Source organism: Aquarana catesbeiana, linkage group LG12 (genome assembly GCF_042186555.1).
Source record: "Aquarana catesbeiana isolate 2022-GZ linkage group LG12, ASM4218655v1, whole genome shotgun sequence".
Lineage (NCBI taxonomy): Eukaryota > Metazoa > Chordata > Amphibia > Anura > Ranidae > Aquarana > Aquarana catesbeiana.
The window spans coordinates 177,809,109-177,833,893 of record NC_133335.1 but is presented as its reverse complement, the minus strand read 5'-3'; positions in this window follow the sequence as shown (position 1 = coordinate 177,833,893).

Sequence of the window (24,785 nt, the reverse complement as noted above, 5' to 3'; positions counted from 1 at the left end):
CTGCACTGTCCCTACAACCCTGGAACCTCTCCCTACCTCTAAGCACTATCTCTGCCAGGCGGGGAATCTGTCCCTATACTAGCCACTCAAAGAAAGTGGGCCAAAAGTTAACTAGACTTTGCCTGACCCAGGATGGCCGATGAAGTCACGTAGGGTGCCAGAGTCCACTCGGACAGCTGTCTCCTTTTGACCACAGGAAATCATAGAGGAACCAAGTTCCTCATAACTGCCTTCTCCTTGTTCATTGCCACTTTGGTCGAGCACCACCTGCAGTGAGGAGGACAGACTATATAGTACAATTTTTTTTAGATAGATTTTAGCCGATACTGGTCATTTTTTGCTAGGTTCATCTGTAGTGTTTATCTGACCTCATCTACAATTTATGTAATTAAATATCTGATAATTGCCCATAAACATTGATCTATATCAGTTTTCTACCATTAAAATGGATAACTTTTTATTCATTTAGATCTAACATTCCCCAATTAGCTATTAAGTTTACTGCATCTATGAGTTCCAAACAAATAAAAAGGTTAACTGCTTTGTTCTTCCAGTTTACTAATGAGATAATCTGTATTTTATTAATGAGATTATCCAGACATGCACACAACCCAATAGATGTCTTTCCAGTTTAACACATTCAATAAAAATATTTTGTAAAGGTATTCATTTTAAATCACTTATCTTGCTATTGTACGTGGAACCTTCTTTCTGCTAGTCTCTTGGGATATAGTATATTTGCTAGTATGATTGGATTCTTTTCCAAAAAAAGCCTGCTATTGATCCTAAATGGTTTGTGTAATTTCTGCACATTACCAGTACCGCACACTTTTGCTTTCATACTTGTAGAACTCTAATCTAGCCAATGTTTTCATAATTAACTGCTTCAATGGTGAGATTTTGCTCTATTAACTGTCTTTACTAGCTGCACAGAAGAATTTAAAGTTTCTCCATATAGCTTGGCTTTCAGTATACAATTCAAGGCCAATTTTAGTCAATGATCTATCTAGAATACAAGTAAAGTCCTTCTAAAGATGTATGTAAGTTTTGTATTCAGCTAAAATGGTCATAGAAACGAAACATAAAGTGCTCTTACAAAAGCAACAAATGTACTGGTTATTGTGACCTGAAATAACTGTATGACCCAACATTATTTTTTAGCAGTCATTTAGGTTCTCCCTTTCATGTTTCCATGTTTTTTTTTTTAAACAAGAACTAGAGAGGTAGATTGTAGGGATGAGCTTCGAGTTTGAGTCGAACTCATGTTCGACTCGAACATTGGCTGTTCGCAAGGTCGCCGAACAGCGAACAATTTGGGGTGCCGCGGAACACCCTTTAAAAGTCTATGGGAGACATCCTGTGTTTGAACAGTCTGACAGCAAAATGACATTTCGAAGGAAAAAACCCATTTAAAACTACTCGCGGCTATTGCATTGCTGGTCCGACAATACACATAAAAGTTCATTGATAAAAACGGCATGGGAATTCCCCACAGGGGAACCCCGAACCAAAATTAAAAAAAAAAAAAATGACGTGGGGGTCCCCCTAAATTCCATACCAGGCCCTTCAGGTCTGGTATGGATATTAATGGGAACCCCGGCCAAAATGTAAAAAAAAAATGACGTGGGGGTCCCCCTAAATTCCATACCAAACCCTTCAGGTCTGGTATGGATTTTAAGGGGAACCCTGTGCCAAAAAAAAAAAAAAAAAACGGCGTGGGGCCCCCCCAAAAATCCATACCAGACCCTTAACCGAGCACGCAACCTGGCAGGCCGTAGGAAAAGAGGGGGGACGAGAGAGCGCCCCCCTCCTGAACCGTACCAGGCCACATGCCCTCAACATTGGGAGGGTGCTTTGGGGTAGCCCCCCAAAACACCTTGTCCCCATGTTGATGAGGACAAGGGCCTCACCCCCACAACCCTGGCCGGTGGTTGTGGGGGTCTGCAGGCGGGGGGCTTATCGGAATCTGGAAGCCCCCTTTAACAAGGGGACCCCCAGATCCCGGCCCCCCCCTGTGTGAAATGGTAAGGGGGTACTTACCCCTACCATTTCACTAAAAACTGACAATTCCTTTATTTAAATGCTTCTTCTTTCTTCTTTCTTCTATCCTCCTTCATCTTCTTCTTCTTCTTCTTCTTCTGGTTCTTCCTCCGGCGTTCTCGTCCAGCATCTCCTCCGTGGCGTCTTCTATCTTCTTCTCCTCGGGCCGCTCCGCACCCATGGCATGGGGGGAGGCTCCCGCTCTTCTCTTCATCTTCTTCATCTTCTTCTCTTCTTCTTTTCTTCTTTTCTTCCATTCTTCTCTTCTTCTCTTCTTCATGTTTTTCTTTGAGCCACTCCGCATCCATGCTGGCATGGAGGGAGGCTCCCGCTGTGTGACGGCATCTCCTCGTCTGACGGTTCTTAAATAACGGGGGATGTCACATTCCCCGTGATGTCACAGGGAAGTCCCGTCAAGTCACCGTGCGTCAGAGTTGGGCGGGGTCACCGGGTGGCCCCGCCCCCCGTTATTTAAGAACCGTCAGACAAGAAGAAGCCGTCACACAGCGGGAGCCTCCCTCCATGCCAGCATGGATGCGGAGCGGCCCGGAGAAGAAAATGAAGAAGAGAAGAAGAGAAGAAAAGAAGAAGAGAAGAAGATGAAGATGAAGAGAAGAGTGGCAGCCTCCCCCCCATGCCATGGGTGCGGAGCGGCCCGAGGAGAAGAAGATAGAAGATGCCGCGGAGGAGATGCTGGATGAGAACGCCGGAGGAAGAACCAGAAACTGTCTCTTGTCATTTTTAACATTTTTGACTGTTTTTTAGTGAAATGGTAGGGGTAAGTACCCCCTTGCCATTTCACACAGTGGGGGGCCGGGATCTGGGGGTCCCCTTGTTAAAGGGGGCTTCCAGATTCCGATAAGCCCCCCGCCCGCAGACCCCCACAACCACCGGCCAGGGTTGTGGGGATGAGGCCCTTGTCCTCATCAACATGGGGACAAGGTGTTTTGGGGGGCTACCCCAAAGCACCCTCCCAATGTTGAGGGCATGTGGCCTGGTACGGTTCAGGAGGGGGTGCCGCACTCTCGTCCCCCCCTCATTTCCTGCGGCCTGCCAGGTTGTGTGCTCGGATAAGGGTCTGGTATGGATTTTTGGGGGGACCCCACGCCGTTTTTTTTTCTTTTTGGCGCGGGGTTCCCCTTAAAATCCATACCAGACCTGAAGGGTCTGGTATGGAATTTAGGGGGACCCCCACGTCATTTTTTTAAAAATTTTGGCCGGGGTTCCCATTAATATCCATACCAGACCTGAAGGGCCTGGTATGGAATTTAGGGGGACCCCCACGTCATTTTTTTTAAAAATTTTGGCTCGGGGTTCCCCTGTGGGGAATTCCCATGCCGTTTTTATCAATGAACTTTTATGTGTATTGTCAGACCGGCAATGCAATAGCCGCGAGCAGTTTTAAATGGGTTTTTTCCTTCGAAATGTCATTTTGCTGTCAGACTGTTCTAAACACAGGAAACATGCACCCCTTTACAGGCATACTATAGACACCCCCAGCCACGAAATTTAAAGGGATATTACACTTTTATTGTTTGACTTTAAGCATTATTAAAATCACTGCTCCTGAAAAAACGGCCGTTTTTAAAACTTTTTTTTGCATTGATCCATGTCCCCTGGGGCAGGACCCAGGTCCCCAAACACTTTTTAAGACAATAACTTGCATATAAGCCTTTAAAATTAGCACTTTTGATTATTCTTGTTTGTGTCCCATAGACTTTAACGGTGTTCGCGTGTTCGAACGAACTTTTTTCCTGTTTGCATGTTCTGGTGCATATCAGGGGACACATATCAGGGTGTGCATATCTTATATATTGATGGGCAAATCAGCTTGAGTTCAAATCACTGGCACTTTCGGTGAACTTTATGTGAATCTCATTGAAGTCAATCTGAGGAGAACCTTGAAAATCAATTCTCTCCATTTTCAAGGCTAATAGACAAGAACAAGGTGACAATGGACAATTGTCAAACAAAGGGCATGGGGAGTAGACACATTAAGCTAAGGCTTAAAAGAAAACATTAAAAATTCCTTTAAATACCAGGCTTGAAAATCAATTCTCTCCATGTTCAAAGCTAATAGACAAGAACAAGATGACAATAGAGACAATTGTCAAACAAAGGGCATGGGGAGTAGGCACTTTACGCTAAGGCTTAAAGTGAAACATTAAAAATTCTAATAAATACCAGGCTTGGGAATTTTTTTAAACCTGCATGTACAGTGACATATCTGTTCAATATACTGCAGCAAAAGTCAATTTAAGAAAGAAAAAAATATTGCCTCTAAATGACATTTCCCTGCCAACTTGTTTTTTTTTTTTGGCTGACTCTTATCCTAGATAAAGGCCTGGTATGGTTTTTAGGGGGACCCACGATGTGGGGTTTCGACTAAAATGACATCACAAGCTACTATCCATGGCGTGGGGTCCCTCCAAAAATCCTTACCAGATCCTTCGGTTCAATGGGTATCATTCATTGTGATTGATGTGGATTTATATCACTAATGGGCATGACTAGTGATGAATTTTTACTGTGGGACACTTTTTCTACATAAAGGATTTTATCAAACGTGAGGTGTGTTTATTTACATTGAATTTGTTTTTTGTTTTTTAATAATAATTTAATAATTGGGGTACCCCTTATTTATTCATGTAAGGTGGATATCTGGGGGACCCACATCCACAGGGCCAGGGATATGGGGAAGAGGCCCTTCTCTTTATTAACATGGGTACAAGGTCCTTTACTGGGGGGGCGGCAAGGTACCCTCCCCATACTGGGGGTATGTGGCTTGTTCCTAGCTAGCCAGGCTGCATGCTCAGATAAATGTCTGTAATAGATTTTGGGCCAAATTTGAGGTTTGTGTCTTAAATGTGTTTTAGGTACTACATGGCTCTTTTAATAGCATTCATGTACCTTTGCTGGGATTAAATTATACATCTGAACAAAAGCTCCTATGCTGTATCTTGATGTGTGGTAGTTGCAATGACTGCTTCTCATCTCTACATTTAAAGTATAGACATGGATAAGATTAACTTCTTGTGGACCTTTCATCTAACAAGGCCTTATTCATTTTTTACATCAAGTAATATTTAAGACTTCACAAAGCTTTAAAATACAAATCTAACTCTTGTAAAACCCACCTTCCTCCATACCCCATCTTGTAAAACCCACCTTCCTCATGGGCATGACTAGTGATGAATTTTTACTGTGGGACACTTTTTCTACATAAAGGATTTTATCAAACGTGAGGTGTGTTTATTTACATTGAATTTGTTTTTTGTTTTTTAATAATAATTTAATAATTGGGGTACCCCTTATTTATTCATGTAAGGTGGATATCTGGGGGACCCACATCCACAGGGCCAGGGATATGGGGAAGAGGCCCTTCTCTTTATTAACATGGGTACAAGGTCCTTTACTGGGGGGGCGGCAAGGTACCCTCCCCATACTGGGGGTATGTGGCTTGTTCCTAGCTAGCCAGGCTGCATGCTCAGATAAATGTCTGTAATAGATTTTGGGCCAAATTTGAGGTTTGTGTCTTAAATGTGTTTTAGGTACTACATGGCTCTTTTAATAGCATTCATGTACCTTTGCTGGGATTAAATTATACATCTGAACAAAAGCTCCTATGCTGTATCTTGATGTGTGGTAGTTGCAATGACTGCTTCTCATCTCTACATTTAAAGTATAGACATGGATAAGATTAACTTCTTGTGGACCTTTCATCTAACAAGGCCTTATTCATTTTTTACATCAAGTAATATTTAAGACTTCACAAAGCTTTAAAATACAAATCTAACTCTTGTAAAACCCACCTTCCTCCATACCCCATCCCACCCTCCAAATGTGTGTAAAACACACTAGGATTCTCGGAATCAAGGAAATAAAATGCAGTAAAGTATGCTGAATTATAGCATTATTTACAGTATCATAACATAGCATTACAGTATTATACCATTATCATGAGGCACTCAAAATGTTGATACATACTCCAGAAGACATTGTTATGCCATTAACATTACGGTAATTGTACACCCGAGTCACAAATAAACAGATTCCATGAACCATATGCGTGTGTTCTTTATCTTATAAATAAATATGGAATTGTTGTGTCTGAACTTTCTGCCTGGCACCTTGATTTTTTCAATCAAGGGCCATTGGGCAGATGTAGGCTGACAGAGCCACCCAGTGAGCAAATTTTGTCTGATTCCTTGGGAGCTGTCCAAAATTCATAAGTGTGTGACCATCTTTATTCACTACGGAAAGATAGAAGAAATATAACATTGGTGGTATCTAACACTCTATCATGATCCATAATTTGGTCTGAAGTGAAAATCTTTAGATTTTGCCTAAATAGCATCAAGAGCAAAGAAGAGAAGCAATCTGTATGTCAGTGTCAGACAGGCAGGATGTTAAAGAGGTGCTTACTGCTGACCACTACATGGATCTAATAAACTTTAAGAACAATTTGGGTTTCATGTAAAATTAGTTTTGCATCTAACCTGCCCTGGAATTGAGCAGTGCCCAGATCTACATGAAAGCAGAAGGGACTCCTAGCACATGCCTAATTTATAACTAATATAAATTGATTCCTAAGCCCCAGAGGACCCTTATGCATCTGCAAAAATAGTACAGCCATCCATGGCCAGTCCTATTGAGATCCATTCCTGCTGCTTTTCCCCAGTCACAGACAAAAGGAAATCAAACACAACCCCTGCACTTTTGTTTGTCCTAGGACTTGCAGGTAAAGCATTGCTGAAATGTATGTATACATCTGGAACAAAGGCCAGCACTGCATTTAAACACAAAATACATTTAGAAACAAAGCCCATCTACATGAGACCCTAAGGAAAAGCATACGTACTTACATTACATTACGTACAAACAGGTGTAAAAGAAAGCGTGTTTTATGTTACTCCAGCGGATCGACCCACAGCCTGTTCATATTCTAAGAGTGTACTTTTCAAATTACTCGCACAGCCTGGAAATCTATTAAGCAAACAAGATGCATGGGGGCTGTTTAAAATAAATAGGCCCACATTGAGATCGCAAGATTAACATGTGTTTGTACTGCATATTCATCGTTTTAAGTGGGTTAACATAGCGGCATGTGGGCAGGAGACATAAGCAGTAATGAAAGTGTAGTCAATAGAGAATGACCTCTTGGATGTACGGTATGGTAAAAGGAATCATGTGGATGATAGAGTGTGAATGATAGAGGTTCTGTTCTACGTGTGAGAGTCTGATGAATAGTCGAGAGTTTGAATTACATATGAAAGTGCCTGACACATGATGGAAGACCTCGGTGGAATATGAAAAATCCTGATTTGAATGATGAATCTATGCAGCTTTAGTCTAGTATCCCTGAAAAATAAGGCTCTGGATTAAAGGAACTATCTTGTGAAAAAGACTGTATTTTAATAGCTGTATGTGGATGTTTTAATTATAATTTCAATATATTAATTACCTTTTGTATTTCACATTAATTTCTTTTATTAATAAAAATTTTCACCCCATTTACATATGGACAAGCAGTAAACTCAGTGTCAGTTTTGCTCATTAAGCTTAGGCAAAATTTTTCTGAAAATTATTATTTAGCAGCATGTGCTCCATTTTTGGGGGGGCAGCAAACAAACCATCCACCCCCCACACCGTTTGGTCGATCCCCCCACCCCCCTGTTGCTCACTTGTCAGCCCACCAGCCCCACACTTACCCCATCTAGGTTGCGGTTACCTTTGTCTCCTTCCTGTGTCTCCTCCTCCTTGTGGCTTCCCCTGCGTCTCCTCCTTTTCAGCAGGTTCCTCCTCAGTGACCAATATGGTCACTTCTCTCGGCCAATCAGGTATTAAGACCCACTTCTTGATTGGCCGGGAGGAGAATCAGGAAGACAATAGCAAATTTTAATTTGCTATTATCACACAACTGGCTGGGCTCAGGGCGCAGTGCTCTGTGTCCCGAGCCCACTCTTTTTTTAAGCCAAATAGAGCCTCAGGCTCTAATCGTGTTCTTCCAAAAATAAAAACCCCTATTTAAATCCATGGGTCCGGCGCCCTGCTTGTAGATTAGGGGCTGGATGCATGGATTAGGGGTCGACGCCCCATATGGATGGACCGCCACTGTTTAGCAGAGTTTTTTGTGCATTTAGAGGAGTTTACTTTTATTTTTTATTTAGTGTTCTTTGCATGTGAGTTTTGTTTATTTTTGTGTATTTTTTTTTGTTTTTGCTTAAAATATTTAGTTTGCTTTTTTGTTTTCTGTTTATTTTCTTCCTGTGAAAAAAAAACTGAATCACAAAGCTAATGAGGGCAATTTTAGATATAGATATAAATATAAATACGGAATATATACGGTACTGTGCAAACGTTTTAGACAGGTGTGAAAAAATGCTGTAAATTAAGAATGCTTTCAGAAATAAAAGTGTTAATAGTTTATTTTTATCAATTGTTAATTGGAGTGCAAAAGTTTAATAATGAATAGAAAAGGGTACAAGCGTTCTATCAAAGTGGAAAGATTTGTGGTTGAGGCTAGTGGAATTTAATGGTACCGTAACAATTTAAGGTACACAAAATTAACTTTAACATGTTAAAACATACATATTTAAAAAAAATTATACCTCTGTCTATTCAATCAAGGGGGTACAAGTGAAAAAGATGGCAGTACCAGTTCACCCTATGTCAGTTAAATTGGCATGCTCGACATGTTTCGCGGATGTTCACCACTTCCTCAGGAGATATGGTTTGCATACTAAGATGTTATAAGAACAGAGACAATATATATTACTACAAAGATAAGAAAAGTAAAAAGTATCAAATTCATCCTAATGTACATGATAAAACATCAAATAACATAACCAGATAATGACAACATATTAGTGGCAAGTATGGTATCCCTCCCAAAAAATGGTCATGACCCTTACCAAGGACAGCAACACCAGCCGCAGTCCAAAAAGAGTGGGTCCACCCCGGCGGGCATGGCAGCCCCCCGCAAGCCAGGAACGGAAGCAGCCGGGAATCTATTAAAAGTGCAATAGATAGTATTATAAGTCTGATCTAGGGCTATTTGCCAATATACAATAACCATAAACACATAGTAAGGGGTCGTCATCCTGAGTATGTAGCTTCAATAGACAGCCAAAGATTACTCTGAAGCATTTAAGTTGGAGCCAAAATATGTAGCTTCAGTAGAAGGCCAAAGATTGCTCTGGTAACATAGCCGGCATATGCTATAGAAAAAGGGAGTGGGAATAAAAATACATGTCCCAATCCATATGGGTAACAATGCTAGTCTCTAGGGATATATACATATAGGTAGATAATTTAATTTAAATGTATTTGTTTAATAAAAATTTACTTGTTTTATACTCTTGTGTACCTTAAATTGTTACGGTACCATTAAAGTCCTCAAACAGCGTTCCCATCACTCTAAGCTCCTGTACTATGCCAAAAAGGAAATTCTACTGAAATGGCTACCTCCACACCAACCTGATATGGCCACCTTGGAGGCGATGGTAAATGCAGCCCTCGCTCTACATAAAATGACCTATTCAAACAGGGGCTGTCATTGGAAGTTCCAGAAGCTCTGGTCACCTTTGACCCTGACTTGAGCTCCTCTACAATAATGTGCGTAGCACTAACTCTCGGTGGAGCTGCTGGTTTAAAGCGGGCTGTTACCTTCACTCTTGATACCTCTGTTTAACCGGCAACGGGTCTAGGGTCCCGTTGTGTTTACCTCTGGACGATGTAGACACCAACACTTGACTAGATTTTTCCAGTGCTTTATTGAACAAACCATAAAGGAAGTAGCAGGAAAGAGGCAGAAGGAAAATTGCAGGGAAGCTCAAATACCTTTCCATAGTATTCTTTAGGACATACTCTGGAACTTGAACACTTGCGGTTGAATAGTTGAATGCACTCCCCTTGTGGGACTCAATCTTTGCCTGCCTGGATAGGCCTCTCTCACTTTCCTAGCAGCCAGTACATAGCATGAACAAAAGTCTCTGTCACAGACTTGTTTGGAATACAACCCGCATGATCCTCTGCCACAGGATGTATGGGTTTGCAATAAATGTCAGACACAGTACTTGAACCTTTAAGCCAACCCGCCAGTACTATGCAGTAAGACTACTTCAGGATACGTCCTCCAACCGAGTCACCAGGCCCTCTCCAGACCAGCACTCTGCATGATCCTTCCATGACGGGTCCTCCCCTGGGATCTTCTCGGTTGTCCAGCTTCTTCACTCTGGATAGACAGCTCTGGACCGTTCCTCTGCTGCAGTGGTAGGCCCCAGACAGGCTTCTGGGCCCACCCACACGCCGCAGCTACGTGGGCCTCCGGAACGGAGGACCACGAGGTGGTACTCTTAACACATACCTGTCGGCCAGGAGGACCAGCAGGTGGCTGAAAACGAACCCCTAAACATGCAGTCTGCCCATAAATACCCTCTCCCAGAATGCAACTCGGAGGACCACCTCCCCTGAGTTGTCTCCGGGACAGAGGAGCACTCATACGCTTCAACACGTTGCTTTTCCAACACCAGCCGATGGTGACAACGACACCCACCGGCACAGTGTGGAACGACATGCAACTCAGCCAAGCTGGAACAGAGGCAAATCTAACTTCCTCTAAAAAGTAACCCACAAGATTTACCTATCAGCGGTAGATTGAAAAATCTACCACCGCTACATGTGTATGTCTAAGTGTTGGAAGCAACTTGATTTTATTAAGTGTTCTTGCATAGCAAGACCACTTACTGTTATCTCACATATATGTTATTATTATAGGCAAATTTACCACCCTAACTCCTCCCACAGCTTTTACACTACATAGACAGTAATATACCAAAACGTGCGGATTGTTCCTGCTTGGTGTGCTATTACTTTGTGGAACGTTTCGCAGAATGGTTCACAAAATATCGTTGTTTTTGCGGCGAAATTGGTCCCATAGGAATGAATGGCGAAATATTCAAAACTAGAGTGATCAGCCAAATAATTTATGACCACTCCATTATCAGCCAAAACATTATGACCACAACATGATCAGCCAAAATAATATGACCACCCCATGATCAGCCAAAACATTATGACCACCCCATGAAAAAAATATATATATATTTTTGAAAAAAAAAATCATTTTTGAAAAAAAAAAATTCATTTTTGAAAAAAAAAATCAGCTTTCAGCTAATGATGGGACTTCGTCAACTTTTTTACTACTATTTATACTTTTTAAATTATTAAGCTTTTTAACACTTTTCACAGTAACTCAAGCCACTCCACCCAAAAAGTAATAATTTTTTGGAAAAAAAATATTTTTTGAAAAAAAAATCATTTTTGAAAAAAAAATTATTAAAAAAAATCATTTTTGAAAAAAAAAAATCATTAAAAAAAAATTCTTTTTGAAAAAAAATTTCAGCTCTTTCAGCTAATGATGGGACTTTTTTACTACTATTTATACTTTTTAAAATATTAAGCTTTTTAACACTTTTCACAGTTACTCCAGCCACTTCAACCACACAACAGTTACTCAAGCCACTCCACCCAGTTACTCTGCCCACTCCAGTTGTAGAGGCAAGAACACTTCACACAATTTCCCCAGAAATGGTAGCTTTTCTAGTATTAAGTGTTATTTCATAGCAAGACCACTTCTGCCCCGTACACACGGTCGGATTTTCCGATGGAAAATGTCCGATCGGAGCGTGTTGTCGGAAATTCCGACCATGTGTGGGCTCCATCGGACATTTTCCATCGGATTTTCCGACACACAAAGTTGGAGAGCAGGAGATAAAATTTTCCGACAACAAAATCCGTTGTCGAAAATTCCGATCGTGTGTACACAAATCCGACGGACAAAGTGCCACGCATGCTCAGAATAAATAAAGAGATGAAAGCTATTGGCCACTGCCCCGTTTATAGTCCCAACGTACATGTTTGTTTAGAACGATCGGATTTTCCGACAACTTTGTGTGACCGTGTGTATGCAAGACAAGTTTGAGCCAACATCCGTCGGAAAAAATCCTAGGATATGTTGTCGGAATGTCCGAACAAAGTCCGACCGACCACTTATGCCCCATACACAAGGTCGGACTTTGTTCGGACATTCCGACAACAAAATCCTAGGATTTTTTCCGACGGATGTTGGCTCAAACTTGTCTTGCATACACATGATCACACAAAGTTGTCGGAAAATCCGATCGTTCTAAATGCGGTGACGTAAACACATACGTCGGGACTATAAACGGGGCAGTGGCCAATAGCTTTCATCTCTTTATTTATTCTGAGCATGTGTGGCACTTTGTCCATCGGATTTGTGTACACACGATCGGAATTTCCAACAATGGATTTTGTTGTCGGAAAATTTTATATCCTGCTCTCAAACTTTGTGTGTCGGAAAATCCGATACTTTTTAAAATATTAAGCTTTTTAACACTTTTTTTAACATTGAAGTCAATGGGAGCATGCTTCAGATCCTTAAAATCTTCTTCCGCACCCAAAAGTTTCAGCTCCTTCATACTTTCACCTACAGACGCCAAACAAACTTTAAAATGTTTACAAAATATTCAGCTATCTGGCTATATCTTTTCAGATTTATATCTTTTACAGTTTTTGTGAAAAAGCTGTTTGTTTAGTGGTCATTTCAGGAAATTGTAGCCATTAAACAGTGTACTGTGTTGCTTTTGTTGCCATGGTTACCAAAGCTTCTGTTATACACAGGGGGGAGGTGGCTGGAGCATCTCAGCTCTGATTACAGAGCCCGGGGGAGGGGACAGACACACCATGTACTGATTTATAATAGAGGAATATGATGGGGCAGTTTTGATGGTGGCAATATGATGAGGCAGTTTTGATAGGGCAATTCTAATGGGGCAGTTTTGATGGGGCAATTCTGATGGGGCAGCTTTGATGGGGCAATTCTGATGGGGCAGTTTTGATGGTGGCAATATGATGGGGCAGTTTTGATAGGGCAATTCTGATGGGGCAGTATGGATGGTGGCAATTTTGATGGGGTAATTCTGATGGGGCAGTTTTGATGGCAATATAATGGGGGTAGTTTTGATGGGGACAATTTTGATGGGGCAATTCTGATGGGGCAGTTTTGATGGTGGCAATATGATGGGGCAGTTTTGATGGGGCAATTCTGATGGTGGCAATATGATGGGGCAGTTTTGATGGGGCAATTCTGATGGGGCAATTCTGATGGGGCAGTTTTGATGCGGCAGTTTTGATGGTGGCAATATGATGGGGCAGTTTTGATGGGGCGATTCTGATGGGGCAGTTTTGATGGCAGTATGATGGGGCAGTTTTGATGGGGGCCGTTTTAGCAATTCAGCTATTCAGCATTCCCACGCATTTTCCCCAGGAAATGCATTTTCTAGTTAAGTGTTCTTGCATAGCAAGACCACTTACTGTTATCTCACATATATATTATTCTTATTATTAAGTGTTCTTGCATAGCAAGACCACTTACTCTTATCTCACATATATATATTATTCTTATTATTATTATAGCCAAATTTACCACCCTAACTCCTCCCACAGTTTTTACACTACATAGACAAGTAATATACCGAAACGTGCAGATTGTTCCCGGGTGCTATTACTTTGTGGAACGTTTTGCCGAATGGTTCATGAAATATCATTGTTTTTGTGTGCGAAATTGGTCCCATAGGAATGAATAGCGAAATGTTCAAAACTAGAGTGGGAGGTGACAAAAGCTGACAACCCCATGATCAGCCAAAATTTTATGACCACCCCATGATCAGCCAAAACATTATGACCACCCCATAATCAGCCAAAACATTACCCCCATGGTCAGCCAAAACATTTTGACCCCCCCATGATCAGCCAAAACATTATGACCACGTCATGATCAGCCAAAACATTATGACAATCCCATGATCAGCCAAAACATTATGACCACCCCATGATCAACCAAAACATTATGACCACCCCATGAAAAAAAAAAAATTTTTTTGAAAAAAAAAATCATTTAAAAAAAAAGAATTTTTGAAAAAAAATCCTTAGTCCCATTGTCATGAACAGGTGTGACCAGAACCGTGTGATCTGTGACAGAGGACGCCCAAACGTATATACGTGAAAATATAATAATTTATTAAAGAAAGTGAATAATATTGTACAACCGACTCTAATATGACACCAAAACCAACCACAGACAGAGACCCACAAATAACAACAGACAGATAAGTGCAATAAATGGGAAATACCAGGATCATAAACAATAGCCAGGCCAGGGTCATACACAGCAGATCAGCAGATGGACAGGGGATGTTCCAGAGACATAAACGTAAGCCAGGCCAAGGTCATACACAGGGAGGTCAGCAGATGGGGTTGAACACAGGGAGAGGATGGATGGGTCAGACTGCAGGCAGGGATGCAAGGTAACAGGTGGGGCAGGATAGGGATCTGGACAGGGAGACAGGATCAGGTTCAGAGCACAGGATCAGATTGCTAGCAGGTCAGGAGGCAATGAAGAAATCAAGGCAAGCATATGAATGCTTGCTGGGTATTTATAGGCCTGTGATTGGCCTCAAGTGACACCTGATTGTAGGAGGTACTGTTTGCTCCACACTGCCAGGATCCATCCGCTGGTGGACGCCAGTACTGCGGCCCAAAGATGATATAATATTAACAGGGAAATGCTCTCCTGACAGTTCCAAACTGCCAGGAGACACCTGCTGGTGGACCTCAGTACTGCATGCCAAATAACAGGTATTACCAGTGGATGGAACATTTCCTGACACCCATAGGAATGAATGGCGAAATGTTCAATGTCATTTAATTGGTGTGCTATTACCTTGTGGAACTTTGTGAAAAGCTGAAAATTTCCAGTGTGAATCTGGCCTCAATGTCATTTAATTGGTGTGCTATTACTTCGAATGGTTCACGAAATATCGTTGTTTTTACGGCGAAATTGGTCCCATAGGAATGAATGGCGAAATGTTCAAAACAAGAGTGGGAGGTGACAAAAGCTGACATTATGACCACCCCATGATCAGCCAAAACATTATGACCACCCCATCAAAAAAAAATATATATATATTTTTTTAAATCATTTTTGGAAAAAAAAATTTTTGAAAAAATAAAAAAAAAATCATTTTTGAAAAAAAAAAAAATTTTGACAAAAAAAAAAATATTTTTTGAAAAAAAAATTCATTTTTGAAAAAAGAAAAAAATAATTTTTTGAAAAAAAATCATTTTTGAAAAAAAAAAATCATTTTTGAAAAAAAAAATTCATTTTTGAAAAAAAAAATCATTTTTGAAAAAAACAAAAAAACAAAATAATTTTTGAAAAAAAAAGTCATTTTTGAAAAAATAAAACATTTTTGAAAAAAAAAAAAATTTTGGAAAAAAATGTTCAGCTCTTTCAGCTAATGATGGGACTTCAACTGTTTTACTACTATTTATACTTTTTAAAATATTAAGCTTTTTAACACTTTTCACAGTTACTAAAGCCACTCCACCCAGTTACTCCGCACACTCCAGTTGTAGAGGCAAGAACACTTTTCATAATTTCCCCAGAAATTATAGCTTTTCTAGTTATTAAGTGTTCTTGCACAGCAAGACTTCTTACTGTTATCTCACATATATATTATTATTATTATAGCCAAATTTACCGCCCTAACTCCTCCCACAGCTTTTACACTACATAGACAAATAATATACCAAAACGTGCGGAATGTTCCCGAATGGTGTGCTATTACTTTGTGGAACGTTTCACCAAATGGTTCACGAAATATCGTAATTTTTGTGGCAAAATTTGTCCCATAGGAATGAATGGGGAAATGTTCAAAACTAGAGTGGGAGGTAACAAAAGCTGAAAAATCAGGACATGATTTCTAAACTGCCACCACTCCCTCATTTTCAAGCCCACCTACACAAATCTTATATCAAAACGTTCAGCTATCCCTGCTGCCACTAAACATGTCCACAACTAAGCCATAGTCCTGATAGTTTTCATAATATGACCATTTGTTTGCAACTCACACCGTCCATTGACATTCATTGAAACTACACTCTAGCCCCTTAAAATTTGAAGGGCAATATCTAAACTGCGACTGTGCCTTCAATTTAATATTTCAGAGACATATTATGTATCAAAATCTAGGTCTGAGTCTTGTGATTCTCACAATATAAAGATCTTCGCTGTAGGATTTATAGTTTTTAAAATACGGCCATTTGAATTACTGCACAGTTGTTACATCTATCATTAACCTGTGTATTGTGTATTGAGCAGTGTTTGTGAAGCATAAACAGGACATGAGCGTTGCTAGGAAACAGTGGTTGTAAACACAAGATGCTGAGACCCCCCAAATGCATGTGGTCATACCTTCATCTGCTAGATGAAGGTATGACAAAAGCTGACCCCCCATGATCAGCCAAAACATTATGACCACAACATGATCAGCCAAAACATTATGACCACAACATGATCAGCCAAAACATTATGACCCCCCCCATGATCAGCCAAAATATTATGACCCCCCCATGATCAGCCAAAATATTATGACCGCCCCATGATCAGCCAAAATATTATGACCACGCCATGATCAGCAAAAACATTATGACCACCCCATGATCAGCCAAAACATTATGACCACCCCATTATCAGCCAAAACATTATGACCCCCCCATGATCAGCCAAAACATTATGACCACAACATGATCAGCCAAATCATTATGACCCCCCCATGATCAGCCAAACCATTATGACCACAACATGATCAGCCAAATCATTATGACCCCCCCATGATCAGCCAAAACATTATGACCACAACATGATCAGCCAAAATAATATGACCACCCCATTATCAGCCAAATCATTATGACCGCCCCATGATCAGCCAAAACATTATGACCACCCCATTATCAGCCAAAACATTATGACCACGCCATAATCAGCCAAAACATTATGACCCCCCCATGATCAGCCAAAATATTATGACCACGCCATAATCAGCCAAATCATTATGACCACAACATGATCACCCAAAACATTATGACCCCCCCATGATCAGCCAAAATATTATGACCACGCCATAATCAGCCAAAATATTATGACCCCCCCATGATCAGCCAAAACAATATGTCCACCCCACGATCAGCCAAAACATTATGACCACGCCATAATCAGCCAAATCATTATGACCCCCCCATGATCACCCAAAACATTATGTCCACCCCACGATCAGCCAAACCATTATGACCACAACATGATCAGCCAAAACATTATGACCACCCCATTATCAGCCAAAACATTATGACCCCCCCATGATCAGCCAAAACATTATGACCACGCCATAATCAGCCAAATCGTTATGACCACGCCATAATCATCCAAAACATTATGTCCACCCCACGATCAGCCAAAACATTATGACCACAACATGATCAGCCAAAACATTATGATCACCCCATGAAAAAAAAAAAATTTAACAATCATTTTTGAAAAAAAATCATTTAAAAAAAAAATCATTTTTGAAGAAAAAAATCTTTTGAAAAAAAAAAATACATATATTTTTGAAAAAAATAATCTTTTGAAAAAAAAAATCATTTTTGAAAAAAAATGTTCAGCTCTTTCAGCTAATGATGGGACTTCAACTTTTTTACTACTATTTATACTTTTTAAAATATTAAGCTTTTTAACACTTTTTACAGTTACTCCAGCCACTCCAACCACACATTTACTCAAGCCACTCCACCCAGTTACTCCGCCCACTCCAGTTGTAGAGGCAAGAACACTTTTCACAATTTCCCCAGAAATTGTAGCTTTTCTAGTTAAGTGTTCTTGCATAGCAAGACCACTTACTGTTATCTCACATATATATTATTCTTATTATTATAGCCAAATTTACCACCCTAACTCCTCCCACAGTTTTTACACTACATAGACAAGTAATATACCGAAACGTGCGGATTGTTCCCGAATGGTGTGCTATTACTTTGTGGAACGTTTCGCCGAATGGTTCACGAAATATCGTCGTTTTTGCGGCGAAATTGGTCCCATAGGAATGAATGGGGAAACTAGAGTGGGAGATGACAAAAACTGAAAAATCAGAACATGATTTCTAAACTGCCGCCACTCCCTCATTTTCAAGCCCACCTACACAAATCTTATATCAAAACGTTCAGCTATCCCTGCTGCCACTAAACATGTCCACGGCTAAGCCATAGTCCTGATAGTTTTCACAATATGACCATTTGTTTGCAACTCACGCCGTCCATTGACATTCATTGAAACTACACTCTAGCCCCCTCCAAATTTGAAGGGCAATTTCTAAACTGCGACCGTGCCTTCATTTTTAATATTTCAGAGACATACTATACATCAAAATCTAGGTCTGGGTCTTGTGATTCTCACAATATAAAGATCTTCGCTGTAGGATGTATAGTTTTTAAAATACGGCCATTTGTTTAGAGGTCATTTCAGGAAATTTTAGCCATTAATCAGAGTGTACTGTTAGTGTTTGTTTTGTTGCCATGGTTACCAAAGCTTCTGTTATACACAGGGGGGAAGGTGGCTGGAGCATCTCAGCTGATTACAGAGCCCGGGGGAGGGGACAGACACACCATGTACTGATTTATAATAGAGGAATATGATGGGGCAGTTTTGATGGGGTAATTCTGATGGGGCAGTTTTGATGAAGCAGTATTTGGGAAGCATAAACAGGGCATGAGCGTTGCTAGGAAACAGTGGTTGTAAACACAAGATGCTGAGACACCCCAAATGCATGTGACTTCATCTGCTAGACTTGATAATGCTTGTAGACTCCTCCCACAGTTTTCACACTACAGAGACAAATAATATACCGAAACGAGGGGCGTGGCCTGGACGGGACCCGAGATGGCCGCTTGAAGAGACAGCTCCCGCACAGTGAGGACGAAAAAAGCTGAATCCGGGGTATCTGCGACTTGTCCCACGATGGGAAAGTCAAACAGGAGCACCTCCACACCCCGCACACAGAAAGAGCCCACACCGCAACTAAGCGGCAGTATCCCAGACATCTTCCGGACCCGCCAGTCCGCGCTGCTGGAGGCGTCACAGGCCTCATCGCAGGCCGCGCACGCCGTACAGGCCTCATCCCCGGACTCGATTAGGAGCGCCACAGACCCGCTAATGGACAGCGGCGACCACACCGATCCGCACCCAAGCCTGCTGGACCTCCAGAGAGACCTCCAGAAAGTCGCTCTGGACATCAAACATACCATGATGTCCGCTATCTCTGATCTCAAAGAAGATATCCATGCTATAACCCACCGGATCAATGATGTGGAGGAAAACGCTAGATTGCAAGCCTCAGCTATCAGGCAAGTACAAAAAACATACGATCTCCACTTGCCCCACATGTTTGAGCTACACAGACAGGTGGAAGATTTGGACAACAGGGGACGCAGGCATAACATTCGGGTGAGGGGGGTCCCGGAGGGAATTGACCAGGCCGCACTTCCCCACACAGTCAGTACCATCTTTAATGACTTGCTTGAACGCCCGGCAGACTCCCCCATAGAAATGGAGCGTATACACCGAGCCCTGCGTCCCCCCCCCCCGAGACAACGAGCCACCCAGAGACATTATCTGTTGTATTGTCAATTTCCCCCTCAAAGAGGAAATTCTTAGGAAGGCGAGAGAAAAAGGACGTATAACCTTTAATGGAACTGAGGTGAAACTATTTCAGGACTTATCACAAATCACACTGCAGAATAGACGCACCTTACGCCCCCTACTGGATGTGCTCCGCTCCCGCAACATCCAATATAGATGGAAATTCCCTTTCTGTCTCTCTGCATCGACCAGAGGCCGCACAGCCTTATTGAGGACCCCGGAAGACCTTCCCAATTTTTGCGAGCAGCTAGACATTCCACTGATGGATATCCCTGATTGGCATTCATTCTATTTCCCCACGGAACCGTGGAAGCCGGTATCTACCAACTCCTCCCCCAAAGCTCAAAGGCACCACTCGAGACGCCGCAGGCTGGATCCTATCTCTCCTGGAGACCGCCTATCACGCCGAGACATGCCTGCACCCAGCCCTGGGCGACATGACACCCCGCGACGAAACCTCCCGTTGGCATGATAACCGCCTGAATATTCTATCCACGCATGCACGGGCAGCACTAACTTTTTCCTTTTTTTCCAGCTCCAACCTAGCCCTACTCTATGGAAGTTGTTTTTCAGGTACCGCACCCCACACGCTCCAATGAAGATTGTCGAAGATCACTGAGACTTTCCACTTCTTAAAGGAAGAAGAAGAAACCCTTCATGGACTTCTGTTTATATAACCTACTTTTCCTATTTCCAGGTATTGTTTACCAGCAAACACACATATGCTGATGGAGATAACCTCTCTACCTCACTTTGGTCACCCTCTTGGAACGTGGGCATCCACTCCCGTGGGGGGCCCATTGGGTCCTAGAGGGTCACCAAATCAGTCCCATCTACCTTGTATTTTACCAAACCAGACTAAGTGCATTCTAAGATACTCGTTCACGGATACCCTTAGCTAACTGGGACACTTCACTTACGAGCCTGAAAGGCCTGCTTCCACAACACACTGTCCTTTACTATAGGATTTAATTAATACCCTGTAGCGACAACATAACCTATAATGTGATGTTGTAAAGCTAAGGCCCCAGCCAAACCGGAATGCTCTCCTTCACTAAGAACAAATATGATTGATTCCTGGGTTGCACTTACAAAAGGTCTCATAGAATGTTTTAGTGCGGTACCGACATTCGCGACCCCCACTTACACAAAGCAATTTAGTTTTGCTGGTGGAGTCCACACCGTGCTGCTCGGACTGCTACTGTTACTGTTACAACTACTGTTACTGATAGGCTAAAGTCCATGTTTTTGTCTATGTTTATGTTTTTGTTCCCTCTCAGTTCAATCTGGTATAGATAGCCCTATTGCTCTTAGTCAATATTGACCCAGATCCTTAGTCATTACTATAGAGCCTAAGATCCGCCCACCCTAGATACAGTAACCTACCCATATCCCACACCCCCTTCTTAATCGCCATATGGCTCTTCGAATCCCGAAACTTAGTCTACTATAGTCTTTCACTATGTACACCCCACCCAACCTAGACATTTCTCTCCATTCGTCCTCACCAGTGCAACGGATCTCGTACCCGCTCAGTCCTACGTACCCCACATAGCTGTCCATACGGACCTGAGCTACCAATCCGGAAATTCTTATTAGGTGGATAGGCGCGCCTACGACCACCTCCGGTAACTGACTCGCCCAGTTCATTAACTGGTGCCTCTTCCCTTCTTCTTCCTTCTTTCCCCCTATCCTAGTTTCACACTACTCCCACCCACACATCTCACCCTACCCCTTTCTCTCTTTCCCTTCCCTCTTCTCTCTCCCCTTTCTCTTCTCTCCTCTCATATTTATCCTCCTTCCGTTCTATTTCCTCGAGGGGGCCGCCCCTCCGTCCTGTTCCCCGTCGTCGATCCCTGAGCCCCCTCGTCCAGGCAGACAATACTGAAAGACAGACTAACACCTATTTAACCTTCTTTCATCATTCACAACATTAACACAATGCAGAAGACTGCCACCAGCAACCATCAACTCTCACTTAAATGCCTGTCGCTTAATGTAAGAGGCCTAAACCTCCCTGAAAAAAGATCTCAGGTTCTCTCAGAACTCACGAAACACAAAGCTCACTTCCTGTTACTGCAAGAGACACACTTCCGAACCAAAGCCATACCTAAACTGACAAACCATGTATACAAACAGGCCTTACACTCCTCAAATCCATCTTCTAAGACAAAAGGAGTTTCTATACTTATCTCTAAACATGCAGACTTTCACTTATCAGACACATTGATTGACCAGGAGGGCAGATACATCTTCGTCAAAGGCACGTATGCGTCCAAACCCATCACTATAGCGAATATATACTGCCCAAATGACCATCAAGTCTCTTTCCTCCGGAAAATCTGTGACTTACTTTCATCTTTTCAAACAGGCATTTTGATATTGGGAGGAGACTTCAATGTTCCACTGAACCCCTGCCTAGATTCCTCCACTGGCACTTCCACACTCCCATTCCGGGCTTTAAAACAAATTAAACTCCAACTACAAAACCTCACCCTACACGATGCATGGCGCACTCTATATCCAACAGACAGAGATTACACGTATTTCTCTCCCCCACACCAGAAATATTCTAGAATTGATTATCTATTTCTATCCCAACCAGACCTCTCATACCTCTCGCAAGCCACAATAGAAAACATGTTCTTATCCGACCATCACCCTATTACGATTACCCTCTCATTCCCGGAATCGCGTAAGACTACCAAAACTTGGAGATTGAACCCATCTCTCCTAAAAGATCCTGAAACAATCCGGCAACTGAACACACAAATCCAACTGTACTTCCAAGAAAATTCAACCCCAGAAGTCACTCCGGTGACGCTGTGGGAAGCACATAAGTGCGTTCTAAGAGGCAAACTCATAGCCTTAGCCACGGCGGAAAAAAAGAGACACCAAGAACAGATCAAAACCCTTACCGCAACGATCCACAGACTTGAAACATCTCACAAAAAGTCCATCTCCCAATCCACACTACAAGCTCTCTCACAAGCAAGAGCATCTCTGTTGGACGAACTAGGGAAACGCACTAGGCGAAGATATATCCTAGGCCAAAAAGTGTTTTATGAACATGGCAACAAGAGCGGGAGACTTCTCGCTCGCACAATCCAGGCAGCTAAAACATCTACCACTATACATCACCTCCGCACTACAAAAGGCAAACTCCTCTCCAAAAACGAGGAAATAGCCAAGCACTTTGAAGAGTTTTATTCTAAGCTGTACAACCTACCTCAACACCCACCAGACTCCTCTCCCGCACATGACAGGTCTTTACAAATTCAGGAGTTTCTATCCCAATATTGCCCCAAGCCAATACCAACACAAAAAGCTAAGGAATTAGAAATCCCCATGAGCATAGAAGAACTCAATCTTGCTATTAAACAAACGAAGGCGGGCAAAAGTCCAGGCCCTGATGGCCTACCTCTCATATACTACAAAACTTTTCTAGACACACTAACACCCAAAATGCTGTCGGCCTTTAACTTCCTTTCAAACCCACTCGCCACATCTGGACACATGTTAGAAGCCCAGATAGCAGTGATACCCAAAACAGACAAAGACCCAATGATAGTTTCTAATTATAGACCCATATCGCTGTTAAATGTAGACATCAAATTGTATGCCAAAATTATAGCAAATAGATTACTACCCCTGATTCCAGACCTAGTTTTACCCGATCAAGTAGGTTTTATCCCTGGCAGAGAGGCAAGAGACAATACCATCCGCACCCTGAACTTACACCACTGGCTCAACACATCCAACACCAAGGGATTTCTGTTATCCCTGGATGCTGAGAAGGCGTTCGACAGGGTGGCCTGGGATTACATGCGAGAGGTACTCAAAGGAATTGGCCTTCTTCCACGCATGTTTGCCCACATCTGTGCCCTATATACTACTCCAACAGCAAGAGTTAAAGCAAATGGCCTCCTGTCGAACGCCTTCCACATCAGCAACGGCACCCGTCAAGGATGCCCTCTGTCCCCCCTAATTTTTGTCCTCTCTCTTGAACCCCTTCTCAACAGAATAAGAGCCAACCCAGATATTCAGGGTATCCACATGAATCGCAGGGAATTTAAGGTTGCCGCTTTTGCAGACGACATCCTATTATCACTGCAAACACCGCACACATCCCTTCCTAACCTACTGAAGGACATTAACCATTTTGGAACATTGTCCAACTTTAAAATTAACTATTCTAAATCCCAGGCCCTCAATGTTTCTCTACCACCATTAGAAGTTACCCACTGCCAAACTTCGTTCCCATTCCAATGGAAAAATGACTATATCACCTACCTAGGCATTAGAATCCCCCGGCATCTATTAGAGCTCTATGAGCGCAACTTTCTCAATGCCCTAACGAAGATCCAAACAGACCTTCAAAGCTGGAGTACCCTGAATGTCTCCTGGTTTGGTCGTTCGGCATTGATGAAGATGATAATCCTTCCCCGTCTTTTATATTTTATGCAAACGATCCCAATCCATTTACCCCCATCTTTCTTTTTGGCCTATAAAAAAGCCTGCTCAAAATTTATCTGGAGGGGCGGTCCCCCCCGCATTAAATATACGAAGCTGACATGCTCCAAAACGAAAGGGGGGATTGCCTTGCCAGATCTACATAAATACTACTTGGCTTGCCACCTCACTAGAGTGGTAAACTGGAAAACTCATAAACTAAGCAAACTTTGGACCATTTTGGAAAATGCCTTTAGTACTATACCCTTGCACACCCTAACATGGGTCCCAACGAAACACTACCCTCATGCTGTAAAATCACACCCGTTTATTTACCCATCATTGCGAGCTTTCTCTACAGCAAAGAACTCATACCATATAGCCTCAACACCAGGACCGTTGACCCCTCTTCGAGCCAACCCTGAGTTTGCTCCTGGAGAATCAAACTCTTTCTTAACACAAGAGTGGCCACATGACGATATCTATGCTCGCCATTTTTTTGTTGATGGGAGGATTCGCACATATAACGAATTAAAATCCGCCTCACGCACAAAAGAGTTCCCCTTTTGGTCATACAGACAGCTAAGACACTTCCTTGCATCGACTAACGCAAACGACATTTGGACAAGACCACTTACTCCATTCGAAACAATGTATTCTCAGTCCACCCCACAAGGTCACC